Here is a 12,527-nt window from a genome sequence, read left to right as displayed (position 1 = left end):
CTAATACACACAGGCAGGGCCCTTCCATGTGCATTAAGTTCAATACCCAGGGCACGTGAAGAAAGCCAGAATAGCCCGAGTAATTTAAAACGGAAAGAAGTCACACTTACAAACGTCAACATTTACCCTTCCAGGAAGCACAGACTTTACACACAGATAGACACATTGATTTTTTTTTTCTTTTTCTTTTTTAAGGCTTCTAACGTGTATTTATTTTCCCTTAAAACTATGTTTTAAAAATAATTAACATTCCATATGGTTTCACTTATTTTGATGCAGAAATCTCGTTAAAAGTCTTTATGGGGGGGGGGGGGGGACCCTGCTAGTAAACGCCGACATGGCTTTGTATTTCTTCCTGCCACACACACCTCTGTTTCCGCGGCTACATTCTGCTGGTGCTTTGGTTACTCAGCGGAATATGCCAAGATCGGTGCAGCTTTGGCGGTGAGAATGTTAGCTAGCAGAAACTGGCTGTCATCTTTCAGTGAATGAGCTCTGGTTGGGTTCATTTATCTCAGTGGAAACAACGGGGACAAGTGTCTACCGGGGTTAAAGCTTAAGTGACCGATTGGTCACTTCCAGTCATTTGACACAGCGATGCGTTGAGGAGCAGGTGAAGTAGACTTGAAAAGGATTAGAAGAGACTCTCGGGGGCTGGAGAGATGGCTCAGCGGTTAGGAGCACTGACTGCTCTTCCAGAGGTCCTGAGTTCAAATCCCAGCAACCACATGGTGGCTCACGACCATCTGTAATGAGATCTGAGGCCCTCTACTGGTGTGTCTGAAGACAGCTAAAGTGTACTCATATATGATAAATAAATAAATTTAAAAAAAAAAAAAAAGAAGAGACTCTCAGTAACCGACGAACAATAGCTTTTCCTGGAATTTGCTCAGTCATTCTTATGATAATGAGCACTCCTTCTGAAGTGGACCCGCAATGTATTTGGGCGCGAAGAAATAAGAAGAAATTGTCATGTATGGTGGGCAGGTGGGAGGGATCCTAATAGTTTATTTATAGCCATTGTTTCAGAAGGACGAAAGGCAGCTACGTTTTCTCTCTCTGAACGGTTCTTCATATGAAGCTGTAGTCTGGCTGGACAAGGGCTGCAGTGTTTTAGACCTCCCTTTTGGGTGTTTTTGACAATGACACTGTACCTTTCTGATACAGCCACAAACATTTTGTTAAAAAAAGTTAAAAAAATAAAAAAAAGATTCTGACTTGACTATGGAAAATGTCAATTCGACTTGTTAAAAAAAAATGCCCATAAGACAAAAATACGAGGGAGAGGTCTAGAAGTTCTTGTACCCCATCTAATTTGTATATGCAAATATACCTCCATCTAATTTGTATATGCAAATTTGCCCCAACCTCACCCCTACACACACCCTGCTCCAATGACAGGCCTGTACTCTCAGGGCAATCCACAGCCATCCTAAAGCTCCCAGCTACTGAATAAATAAATAAAGCCACTCTCTTTGCTGTTGCCCACGGATGATCTAGTCTGTGTACAAGGTACATTAAACTGCACTGAAAAAATGGAAACTTCCCGGAAACTGAAGCTTCTACCATAGACACGAGATCTTCTGCTTCTAATGATTTTAAAATTAACCTGTAATGGGGAGGATATGACCTGTCTCCCAGGACTAAGAAGATGACGGTAGCACTATGGCATCTTTGAGGCCAACCTCGACTACTTAGAGAGCTCCAGGATAGTTGGGGCTGCTGGGCTGAGATCTCTATCTCAAAACAAAATCTAAGTTTCAAAATGGCATCTCACCATGCCCCGGGGCTGGCGGGAGTTAGCAAAACCACAAGATGACAATAGTTTGACTCAACTTGGGGACGGAGTGACACTATACAGTAAACTTGAAAACCATGACAAGGAGGGGACTGTGGCCCTTGGATGGATTTTTGGATAAATTAAAAATGACTCCCACAAAACTGTGTACTTATCACAGTTTCTGCTGTGTCCTTCGATCTCCCAAGTTAGCCATGGACCGTCTTCGGCCAGTCAAACACTCTGATGGGAAAGCCTAATGGATTGTCATCTAACCTACACCTGACAATTAGGGAAGCTGAAGCCCAGAGGAGAGCCATTCAGGCACTCAACATCCCCACGCAGTGAAGGAGGCAGAGCCAGTGTACAGCTGCCCTTTTGGTTTCTAAGAGAGGACAGACAGTCCACACTATCCTTCACCCTCGAGGAATCTGGCTGAACTCACCACCTCCCCCTCCCCATTCTTCTCACTACACTTGTCTAAATGGAAATTATTTAAGTAGACTCTTGGTATCTCAGGGTCACCCCAGTGATAATTACTGGTTTGGGGGAGCCCTCCTAATGCTCCACTTTGGTGACATTGTTGATCTAATCTGATTAACAATTAGCAACCAGTTTCAGTTGCTCAGGGTGCGAGAAGGTCAGGGTCAAGGGATCAAGGTCGAGAGCTCAGTCCCTCTGGACAGCTTCCTACAGATGCTTCATTCCAAAGTTGCTGTCCCCACTGGCAGCCAGGGCTGGGCAGGTTGCAAACAAATGGAGCTGCCATAAGGAAGAGCTGAAAGAGCCTTGCTCAAGAAAGCAGCAGAGGCGGCTGCCTCCCCTCAAGCGCTGAGGCGTACTAGGAAGAATACATTAAGAAAATGCCCGAGAGGCCCAAATAAAAACAAAAGCAATGTTAAAAGTAAGAACACTGCCTCTCTCTGTAAGGTCGGTAAGAGGAAAGTGGCCAGGCAGACTCTCTACCTAGCCAGGTTTCTGGGAGTCTTCAGAGAAGGGGAAAGTGTGTGAACCCAGACAAGGGGGGTACCAGAGAGCCTCTGGATTTGGCTCTTCAAGCCTCTAATCCTTACCACGGGTCTTTCATTCACTGCTACTTACCCTGCCCCACAATTAAAGACAGCTGTTGAAGGCACAGATCTCTCATCAGAGCTGGTTAATGGGAATAATCGGACTTTCTTTTTCAATAAAAAATTATTTACTCCCCCCCCCCCTCTCTCTCTCTCTCTGTGTGTGTGTGTGTGTGTGTGTGTGTGTGTGTGTGTGTGTACTCTACACATGGGTGGATACCCATGAAGACTGAAAGAAGCCATTTTTAAAGTACAATACAAGGGACCGAACCTACCATCTCAGACATGCTAGACAAGTACAGAGCTCCAGCCCAGTGCTAATACTCTGCACTTCTAAGCTCTACCTCTAAGACACATTTATCATTTAGGATACCGTCGCTAAACAGCTGTCGCTTAAAAACAGGCAAGGAGGTCTTTATAATAAAAGGAACCTGGAATTTAAGGAGGATGGAGGAAGTTATTTGTCAGTAAGGGGCACCGGCTGGGAAACTGGTCAGGTTAGCTTCCATACTAAATATTTAGTAGAAACGACACGACCTAGCTGAAGGAGATAGGGGCAGAAGAGAGGCAACGGCTCAAATCTAACTGAACCCACATTGGCACACTCAGAGCCTATCCTTTCGTGTAAGGACATGGCCAAGCAGTACCAAAGGCCAGCAGATCTGGCAGCGAGGTGTTAATGTCAGCACTAAGTGAGGGCTGGTTACCCAGCAGGAGCTTTCACTTCGACAAATCTCAAAGAAAGCGCATGAACTTTTTTTATTGGCTCGAGACATCCTTCCTGAGAACACAGACCACACAAGACCTAGGGGGCGCGGGGGGGGGGGGGTTGCTGTCTTCTGGTAGTGCGCAGCCTTCTTCCGCTTCAACGCTTTGGCTGCCTCATCCCAACTGCCTTCTTACATAACAACTTCCTATTTCAGCCCTTCCAACAGCACTCACTTCCTACGCCACTCTTCTGAGCCCTTGCTCTGGACTCCACGGACTCATTAGCTGTTTCTTGGTCTGCTCTCTCCAACTAGAGTCAGCTTTGGGCAGCAGAACATTTATTTTCCTCTCACATCCCTCCCAGAACCTGGTACAACTGTAAGAGCTTCGAATGAGAAAAATATGTGGGCAGTTGGAGGAAAAACAAGTCAGTGAAGGAACGTAAGCATCGTAAGCATCTCAATGACAGGGCCAGCGAGGTCCCAACACAGTGAAGGGGCAGGCATCAGAAGAGCTCAGGGAGGGCTGAGGGGATGGCTCAGCGGTTAAAGTCTCCACTGTAACTCCAGTTCAAGGGCATCAGATACACCCTGGCCTTCAGATCACCTGCATGGATACAATACACACAAACTCAACGTAGCCATGCAATTTACATATGAAAGGAAGTAATAAATATTTCTCTTTGCAAATGAGCCGCCGTGACTCGAGTCTGTTGTCTCAGTATTCCAGAGGCTGGGGTATACAGAAGATTGTCGTGACATTGGATCCAGAAGGGACAACATAGTGAGTTTGAGTGTGTGTGTGTGTGTGTGTGTGTGTGTGTGTGTGTAAAGAAGTGTCAAAAAATGTTGACATTAAGTCTAAAATGTAAGTCAAGTACACTGCATAGCTAAAAGCTTGCTAGATGCTTTTTTTTTTTTTAATGGACACAAAAATGTTCTTGGCCCTCATCGAGTCACCTCGTCTCAGACTTCAGGTAGAGCACCTATCCAGCAACATTCGCCACTGAGAAACAGATGTCCCTATTTTATTAGCCTTCTGTCCCTTCCTTCCTGACACCCACTCGACCTAAGAGCCAGTACCCATGTAGCTCCATACTGGGAAGACCCTGGGGGAAACAGGGAAATGGGGAGAATCAGAGTAGACATGTGTGCCCTTCTAGAAAGTGGGCACAGTTGTCCCTGCCCATGAACCTGGGTCCATCACTGCCCTTAAAGTCATGGAATTTGTTTGGGTCAGTAAGATAATGGGGGTAAAACTTGAATCTCTCTGAATGTCTGCCCTTGTATAAACAGCCAGCATTTCAGAGTCGTTAATCATCATTGATGCAGTTGAGATGTAGCTCAAAGGTACAAGCACTTGCCTAGCTTGTGCAAAGACCCCACGTTCCATAGCTAGGACTGGAGGGGAAAGGAAAGAAAAAGTTAACCAGAATGGAGCATAGATGAGTGTGACAGACACGAGAGTCTGAATCCACCAGGGTCAGGGACAATGGGGACTCCAAAGTGTCCTGCTGTCACAGATCCAACATCCTGCCCCCTCCCCCGCACTGCTGGCTGATAAGACAGAAGGTGATGGTGGGAAGGGCCCAGGATCTGCCTGGATCTGCATTCTGAGGAAGATGCAGTGAGAAAGGGAAATTCTTTCGCTCCCATCTCTTCCTTTGTGGGCCAAAGAGGAGGGATTTTAAAACCCTCAGCCAAGTACGGACAGCTCTGATGCCTCTGATGAGGCGGCCGAGTGACTGTGCAGAGAATGTGTAAAGACGAGCCTCTATGAGCATGCACAGTGTTCTACATCCTGTCCTTCTGCTCCTCGGGATGGACAGGACACAGACTGGGGCACTCAGGTAAATTTGGCTATGGCTACCCCACACGGGATTCCCAGAGCAAGGTGGGCAAGCACCAATTGCAGAACTCAGCGCCCACCTCCCATGGGGTACAAATTTGTACTATGTTCTTATGCGTACCTGGGATGCTTGTGTCTATAAACACTACCAAGCCATTTAAATGACAACACCGTCACTGGCACTAATGTTGTTTTAGATAATAAAATAAATCTATTCAGATAGATATTTTTACTTTGTAATTTTTTTTAAAGAAAAGAACAAATTAGCATAGCCATGGTGGATATCAGTTTGGAGATTTCTTTAGAAAACAAACAAAACCAAAAAACAACTCTAAAAACAGAGGTACCATATGACCCAACTACTTCTCTCTCTCCTCAGTGTATACACAGAGAATTCCTTTTCTTACTGTACTTCCTGTTAATTGCCGCCTTACTTACTAGAGCAAAGAACTGGAATTGACCTAGTTGTCCCTCAACGAGTGACTGGATAATGGAAATATGATATATATTAAATATATATTATCACATTTAATATAAATAGAAAAACTACTTAACATATATGGAATGCTATATATGTGTTATATATATATATATATATATATATATATATATATATATGGATACTACTTACACACACACGTGTGTGTGTTTTATGTATATTATATAATGGAATACTACTTAACTCTAAAAAATGAAATTTAAAATTTGCCAGAAAAATGGATGGAATGTATACTATTAAGATCACATGATCTCAAAAAGAAGCTGCATTTTCAGTCTCTCACAAGTGAGATGAGGCCAATAATATGTGTATATATGGAAACAAATGTGCACATGGCTATAGGAAACACGGATACACAGAACAAGATAAATATGAAGGGGACGAGGAAGGCCCAGATACAGGTCATGGGCATGGGTTATAGGACAGTATAGAAAGCTGACTGTTTTCCTAGTCTAATTCCATCCTGGGCTTGCTTGTGTGTGTGTTTTGTTCTTTGATGGTGGAGAGCTGCATAAAACAGATGCAATAATGAAAGTGTAAAACTCAGTTCACAGCTTTCATTCTGAATGCCAGCTCCAACTGTATAGAAGCTCATAGGTTGTATAGACTGGGTCTGCTTAATTTTGATGTGTGATGTTTTTACTTATTTGCAAAGTGTTTTTATAATAAGGTTTATTGTAAAACGTCATTTTGTTAACTTGGAAAAAGAAAGCATATTAAGAAAATGAACTCTCTCGTGTATGTATGTGTGTCTGTGTGTGTGTCTGTGTGTGTGTGTCTGTGTGTTTGTGTGTCTTCTCTCTCACATGTGTATCTCCTGTGTGTCTTCTCTGTCTCTCTGTCTTTCTGTGTCTCTGTCAGTGTGCGTGTGTGTGTGTTTTCTCTCTCTCTCTCTCTCTCTCTCTGTGTCTTCTCTCACATATGTCTCCTCTCTCTCTCTCTCTCTGTCTTCTCTCACATATGTCTCCTCTCTCTCTCTCTCTCTCTCTCTCTCTCTCTCTCTCTCTCTCTCTGTGTGTGTGTGTGTGTGTGTGTGTGTGTGTGTGTGTGTAGGTGAATATGCATGTTTACAAGTAGAGGCCAGATTGACTTTGAGTGTCTTCTTCATCACCCCCCACTTTATGTTTTGAGTCAGAGTCTCTCTCTAACATACAGTGTATCAGTGTGACTGTGTCCGTCAGCCAATAAGCTGGAGGTATCCACCTGTTTTTACTGCCCCCCCAGCTGACTTTTACACGGGTGCTCGGGATTTGAACCCACGCCCTCATGCTTCAAAGGCAGGATTTTTCCAAGTGAATCTTCCCATCCCATCCTTCCTTCAGACACTCTACAATACCTAATGAAAAAGCAAGTGCTTCAAAAATACTGCCAGACAAATGAATATCAATTTGGTCTCCAGAAGACATGACCCAAGAATCAATTTTAGATTGTACATAAAATATTACTCTGCATCTTCACACTGAGACTTTAAAGGGATTTTATACCAGTTGTCTCCGAATTGACCCCTTCATACAAAACATGACTAAGCAGAACAAAACTAGACTTCAGTTCATCACCTAATAATTAGAAAAACACACCTTTAGGGGAACTGCAGAAGACCATGCTGAAGGAAAACATCAGAATGAGAAATAGAGCCAATATTTAAGACAATAAAATGACTAACACACACACACACACACACACACAGAGAGAGAGAGAGAGAGAGAGAGAGAGAGAGAGAGCACCTCAAATCTCCAGTATAAATATTTGCTTTCAATGTTGTAATACAAAATCAGACAGACTAGGGGATCCTAAGGCTAAGAAAGGTTGTTACGCCGGAGGAATGAGAGGGGGCAAGAGCAGAGGATCCTGGCAATCTCAAGAAAGAGCAATACTCCTTAAACCCACTCCAGTTTTAAGGATATTGCTGGAATAATATACTTCCGCTCTGTGAAAGGAAAAGGGGACAGTAAAAGACGTGTGAGCTTGTGTGTATGTATCCAGGGACCCAGAGCAAGGCAGAAGGAAGGAGCCAAAGGCTGGGAGGGTTGAAGAGAGGAACTGGACAGAGAAGAGGGGGAACAATCTCGCTAGGCCTTGATTAGGAACATTTTAAGGGAAGGGTGGATAGTCTTTGAAACCAGATCCACTGCAGGAAGGAGGCCAGCACCCAGGACACCCTGTCTTTCAGAAGGGGCCACCCACGGTGCCGCGAGTCATATGACTGCTCTGTCACATCCTGAAGCCATTTCCAGCCCATGCACACGTCTGTGCTCCCATTTAGAGAGGATGGGATATATTGGGAGCACACATATGGAAACACTTTCAGAGAATCAGTTTCCATGAAATTCATAATGAGCCAAGTGACTTCAGATGTGGCTGCGTTCCTCCGATTAGCCAGGAAAAAAAAAAAAAAAAAGGAGGGGAAAAAGGAGGGAAAAGGGGGCAAATCTACTCTTTCAGACCCTATTTCAGTTTCAGAAAAATTAAAAACCACTAATGAGGTATGGCTTCGAAAACATGGAGCCAGGATTAAAACGGGAGAAACTAGGAAAAACGAGGTAAAGAAATCGAAAGGCAGTAGTCTTCCCCCCTAAAAATAACAGCTTCTATATCGGTAATCTTATCTTGAATCTGGGGCGGCTTTCCTGTGATGGTATCTACCCGGAGCAGCGTAATTAATTTTCTGACATCCTGGCAGAAAGCAGTGAAGTGCGCATGCCCACAGGAGGCAGCACAGGGAGGCGGGGAGCAGGGGCAAGAGGCGGGGAGCAAGGACGGGAGGCGGGGAGCAGGGGCGGGAGCAGAGGCTACAAGAGCAACTGATAGCATATGTGGTCAATTAAGATTATTTTAAAAAATTACAACTAAATGATAAATTGTTCCTAAGAAAATCTTTTTCTTTTTCTTTCTTCCTTTTTTTTTTTTCTTAAAGCTAGAATACAGTGAGGGCAGCCTGGTTCTTTCTCATGACTTGAGCTAGTGGTAACTTGGACTGTATTAAAAGTAGAAAATTGGTTGACATCTTACATATTAGACACCAAAGCTTAGCTGATAGGAAGCCATGGAACAAAAGGGAAAAAAGCAAGTGGAAAGGCTTCTTACAGAACAGCTAAGTGATATTATTAGTAGCTTAAAGCATCTTACATTAAAACAGACCAGAAGTTCCCATGATTTTTTTTCTTAGATTTGAAAACACTGTCCTTGGGGGTAGCTATGGATGTCAGCGGGCTGGGGAGGCATGGTGAAGGAGTCCTGTGTTTTCATTTGTCCTTTAGGGTGCTGCAGTGAAAACTCTGAACAGCATTTCTTTCAAGCTTGGTGGCAAGCCCAAAGCCATGGTGTAGGAATGCTCTGACCTGCCATTGCTGGCTGACAGGCTGGGAACCAGATCTGGTGACTGCTTAACCAAGCAGGCTCAGCTTTTCCCCAGTCGTATATGAAGCCTTCTAAGCGATCTAATCTTTACAGCATCCTTCCGAGGGAGCAGAGATTGACTTAAAGGAAGGGAGGCCAACCCAGAAGCTGAGGCAGTGTTACCACAGCTCTGGTCAGCAGGTAGCATGACCTCCGTGACACCTTTGCTACTTACATTGTGTCATAAGTCTTCCACAAAGGAGGCTGTCACCAACTCCACTTTCTGAATGACAAACTCAAAGCTCCAAGAAGTGATTCCTTTAAGGTTACCGTCGAGCAGATGAGTCCACAGTAGCCCAGGACCTGACCCTAGAATTTTGTGACCCTACTGCCACCATTTCTGCTAAGGTGTAGAGATTCAGGACACTCTCAAGTCAACTCGGACAAAGACGGTCCTGACTGACTCAGTGGCAGCTGTGGGGATGGAGCCGAGAGGTGGCATGGGGGACTGGTATATCTGTCACCTTTTGCCATGACTGACCCTGCTTTTGAATTTGGATATAGTCAATATCACTGATGTCCCGTGCGAGCCGAAATAAATCACATTTTATATTCCTTAGGCTTCCTGGCTCCTAGCACAGGGAAACAGTGAAAGCACACGGCAAACAGCCACCATTTCCTCTTCTTACCTCCCTTACTGATTGATGATCAGGTGCAAGCTAGAAAACCCATGAATGGAGACTCCGAAAGCTGAAGTTTCTGATTTACTGCACACACTCAGCGCAAGGGTCCAACCAGAGTCTTCTGTAAAAGACTCTGCCTGGGAAAAGATGTGTGTGACACGGGATGCGGAGGCTAAGTTCTAGTGTCCTCTAATACACAGACTGTACTTTTTGGATAGAGTATGACATTCGTCCTATAACGTGGCCCCTCCACATCAAAGCCCAACCCAGCCTTAGACTAGCCCTCCGAGATGGTTTGAATGAGATACCCCCTGTTCGTCCCTACCCCCATGTGCCCATCATTCTCAAGCATTGGAATCCCCAGTTGCTGGTGCTTAGCTGGGAGGCTTAGGAGGCACAGCCTGGTGGGAGGAAATGTGTCACTGGGGACAGACTTTGAGGCCTCATACCATTCCCTATTGGCTCTGTTTCCTGTTTGTGGTTTGAGATGTGAGCCCTCAGCTTCCAACTCCAGCTGCCCCTGTCTGCTATCTGCTGTCCCTGACGGCACGGAACACAACCCTTGGGAAGCTTAAGCCCCAAAGAAAAACTTTCTTCTGTAAGTTGCCTTGGCCATGGTGTTTCACCACAGCAATAGAAAAGCAACTGAGACGTCTCACAAACCCCACAGATCCACAAGACAAGCCAGGGGAAGGAGGAGTTGGTTCCAGATGGCAGATGACCCCAAGACAGAATCATGCAAACTCTAACCTGTGGTTAGAACCTATGGTTCTCCAAGATAGACTGAGAGCGCTTTGCATGGTGATGAGCCAGTGTAGACCCTAGAGTATGCTGTACAGACCGAACTGCCCAAGGCCCCAAACCTAGATCCTAGAAACCATGACCCCATGACTTTCTTGTTCATGTGTGGCTTGTATGCTCCAGGTCAACCTGGACCCCTTCCACTTTCTCTAGTAACCACACTTCCCCACTTCATTTGCCTTGGTCTCCGTCTCCATGCCTTCCACCCCCCCTCGCTTCCTCCATACTGGGATTTGAACCTGGAGCCTTCTACATGCTAGGCAGGCACTCTTCCACTGAGTTAGCTATTCCTAGCCCTCTTCTACTTTATATTTTGAAACAGGGTCTCCATCATTCACCCTACAGACCTTCAACTCACTCTGCAGCCTTCCGAGGAAACTGAATGTCATTCTCCTGAGGGATTCCTCTGGGCCTCTGCCTGTTGAGTAGTTAGAATCACAGGCCTATCATGGTGTCCAACTTTACCTTGGTTTTTGGTTCTCCTGCCCTTAAACCCTCCTCTCCTCTTGAAATTGCAAACACCCTTCAAATCCTGCCTCATAATCCCCTCCTACTGGGAGCTCCCTCCTCCTCTTCATGGACTCTAGCAACCTCATCTGCCATGCTTCCTGGGTCTCCACGTGTCCCTGTATGGGTTTGCAAAGGGACAAAAATTACACTGTCACCTTTACTGACCTAAGATCTTTTGGAATCAGAACCCTGTCCTGCTTCCTTTGAACACCTCGAAGTCCTTCTCAGAGACATAGATGAAAGATATCACACATTCGAGGGTAAAAGCATGGTACTACAGTTGTCAATTATACATGTGGCAATAAGTGTGTTCCTTCTCACTTGTGCCTGTATAAGCAGCTGCCTTTCCTTACCTATATGGATTTGAGCCCACAGAACTCACTTGAGTTATACCCATACCCACAGATAAGATCTCCTGCATTCCCAACCCCTGAGTTTCACAGTGCTGTAACCCATGCCCTGCCTTGCTCCCTTATTCTATGAACAACACATCTTTATGCCTGGCCCCTAGAGTGGCACTATTAGGAAGTGTGGTCCTGTTGGAGTAGGTGTGTCACTGTGAGAGTAGTCTTTGTCTTAACTGCCTAGAAGCCAGTCTCCTAGCAGCCTTCAGATGAAGATGTAGAACTCTCAGCTCCTCCTGCACCATGCCTGCCAGGATGCTGCCATGTTCCTACCTTGATGATACTAGACTAAACCACTGAACCTGTAAGGCAGCCCTAACTAAATGTTGTCTTTATAAGAGTTGTCTTGGTCATGGTGTCTGTTCACAGCAGTAAAGCCTTAACTAAGACACTCACATTCACCCATTTTTAAACTTTCACTGTTTTTACGAACACCTGGCTTAATGGTCACAAAGTGTTTGTGAGGTAGGCGTGGCAGACAGCAGTAAGAAAGTAAGAAAGGAAGCTGCCCCCACAACCCAGCTAGTTAGTTATTGGTGAGGCGTGAGTGAACTTGTGTCCTCTTTCCACACTGGGCTCACCTTGCTGGCACGTGCTAGTTCTGTGCAAATAGAATTCCCGACAGGATACCACACAGAATCCCTTTCAAAACAAGTGTCCACGTTTGCTTCCTATTGCTATGACAACCACCATGTGCAAAAGCCACTTGAAGAGGAAAGGGTGTATTTCACCTTAGTGGTTAAGCTCCATCACTGAGAGAAGTCAGGGAGGGAACTCAAGGCAAAAGCCCGGGAGGTAGGAAGGGAGGCAGAGGCCAATGGAGGAAGGCTGCTTGCTGTCCTTAGCTCATTAACCTGCTTTCTTCTGCATCCAGGACTGTCTGCTCTGGGT

General features: G+C 45.2%; 1 protein-coding gene across 16 annotated transcripts in view; it reads right to left on the bottom strand.

The window, feature by feature from the left end:
* Runx2 (RUNX family transcription factor 2) overlaps positions 1-12,527 on the bottom strand; it is a 326,063-nt gene that overhangs the window by 123,511 nt on the left and 190,025 nt on the right.

The sequence above is a fragment of the Rattus norvegicus genome, chromosome 9 (genome assembly GCF_021556685.1).
Source record: "Rattus norvegicus strain SHRSP/BbbUtx chromosome 9, alternate assembly SHRSP_T2T, whole genome shotgun sequence".
Lineage (NCBI taxonomy): Eukaryota > Metazoa > Chordata > Mammalia > Rodentia > Muridae > Rattus > Rattus norvegicus.
The sequence above is the reverse complement of the archived record's forward strand: the minus strand, read 5'-3'. Positions and strand labels throughout refer to the sequence as shown.